We start from the raw sequence: 2,363 nt of genomic DNA, 5'->3' as shown, positions 1-2,363 counted from the left end.
GCCTTCACATAATGATTGGCTTTAAAATAGAATAAGAGAAGGATATCTTAAATCATAAATCTTATTGTGATACCATGATGAGAAGGGAGAGAGAGAGAGAGAGAGAGAGAGAGAGAGAGAGAGAGAGAGAGAGAGAGAGAGAGAGAGAGAGAACATGACTCAAGACAATGAGCAACACTTTCATGATAATGTCTAGACAATCATGAAATGTGTAAATAGATGGTGGCATCTATGATAGCCTTAGAGATTGTGTGTGAGATCATTAACTTAATTACTTTAATGTGATGTAATTATCTAAGCTAGAAAGGTATTCCATAGAGCTAAAATTATGCACTTTAGTTCATAAGGTGAGTCAAACCTACTAGGTGAAGCATAGCTAAAAACGATGAGCATGTTTGGAAAGAAAGTTAGGAATGCTAGCATAGACTCCTTAGGCTCAGAGGTGATGATATTCCAACATGATGCTAAAATAACTTTCCATGGATGGCTCAAAGGCTGAACAAGAGCAAGCATGCCTGAGAGGCATGCGCCATCCATTCAAAGGTTGGCCCACATGTGTCTTGGGCACACGAAGAGGTTGGTAGCAGTCTACCAAAATAAAAATCCTTTAAGATGGAGAAAAAACTATGTGTCCATAGACTAAAATCATAATAGTAGTGTTGGGGTGTCTAATGCATGAGAAATGATGGGTGGTCTTACCTCATGGCATAGACATAGGCAATGTCTAAGCCCTAGCAATAGTTATATAAACAAATTAAAGAAAAACCTATGGGAAAGAACCTTTGAAAGTTGTTCATGTCGTGCAATACAATGCAAAATATTGAAACTTTTATTATTTTGGTGAGCTTTTAGAAAGCTCAAGTGTCCTCACTATCAAGTGAGTCATCTAGCACTTGCCCTTGTAGTGTCTTTGTTTGCTTTAGGATCTTCCTCTTCTTTGAATTCTGTCGAAACCAATTGTACTTATAGCATTGACCTTGTTCCTTTTTTAACCATTTAAGCAGACTTAAACAGTATGAGCTAATTGTTTGTAGAGTCTAAATCAAGTAACTTTTTTCTGACTTCATCTAAGAGGATGGCATTCATCTCTTCATTGGGCATGCCAACCTTTCTTGTTGTGACAGTCTCCATGAACTTGTCTTTTTTGCTAGTATTTTTCAAAAGTACAGCTTTCTTATCATCACCATCAAGTGATCAAGTGTATCTAGCTACTAAAACCATAGGGTTAAAACATCTAAATGCTTTTTAAGAGTGGCTGACTGATATTGTAGGTTGTATAGTTGCATCTTATGAAACAACTATTAATTGTTCATGTTACCTCCAAAATTTCTCTCAAGACTTTGCCAGACTTTCTTTTCTCCCTTGTTGAGATCGAGGTGGCAAAGAAGCTTGTTGGTTAAACATGAGCCAATGAATGCCAAAGCAGATCATTTTTATTGATCCATTGAGAATGTTGAGTGGCATCACCTCAAACTGGTTCGAGTTCATCAGTAGTATCGATTTTCCATAATCCTTCTCACACCATCAATAGTTCGTTCTTTGTCTTCCATAAGGAGAATTTGGTGTTAATGCTAATTACGTATTTGGAAAGCCCAATGTTGGCCATGTTGAGAAACCACTCTTATTTGAATGAAATACAGAAGGAGAAAATGGTTGTGTAAATATGTGCATAAAGCATAATTTGCCAATGCTAAAGTGTTGAAGCTCAACCCAAATAGGTGTGCATGATTTTGGAGGACAAAGCCTTGTGTAATAGGCACCAAAGGGAAGCTGCTTATGGGCACAAATAGCAACATTAGACAACTTTAAAGCTTGCAAAAGATGAAAGGAGAGTTCAAGGCTCTAGGGGAGGGTGCTCCCCCCTTGATTGGAGCGCCTCTTGAGGGCTTCAAGCTCTCAAGAACTTAGAGAAAGGGTAGAGCTTCAAGCGATGAATTTTACATGATTTATTAATTAATGGAAGGTGAATTATTAATAAGTTATGTCATAGGGGTAGTTTCTAGATGAAACTATTGTACATCTCTTAAAACCCAATAATCTGATTGCTACAGGAATTGGCACGTTGGATTTATCTAACCTAAATCTACATGATCGTACTATGAGATGCCCACCAAAGTGTAATAACATTTGTCAAAACATGTGTACAAACCATTTATGCAAGAGGGTTCGAAAGCTAGAAAACCTAATCTAAGGTGCAAGTAGTTGCATCTTACTGCAAAGAGGCTCACAAAGCTGCTGGTACTAAACTGCCCAGTCTAAGACATTGTCATGCATGGGAGTGTCTTTGGAAGTTGAGGTAGCATATCCATGTGGTGGCACAAAGATCCATGTGCACATGACAACCACATGACGTCTACTTGATT

This window comes from Adiantum capillus-veneris, chromosome 15, assembly GCF_014529385.1.
Source record: "Adiantum capillus-veneris isolate H3 chromosome 15, ASM1452938v2, whole genome shotgun sequence".
NCBI classification, from domain to species: domain Eukaryota; kingdom Viridiplantae; phylum Streptophyta; class Polypodiopsida; order Polypodiales; family Pteridaceae; genus Adiantum; species Adiantum capillus-veneris.
Note: the sequence above shows the minus strand (reverse complement) of the source record.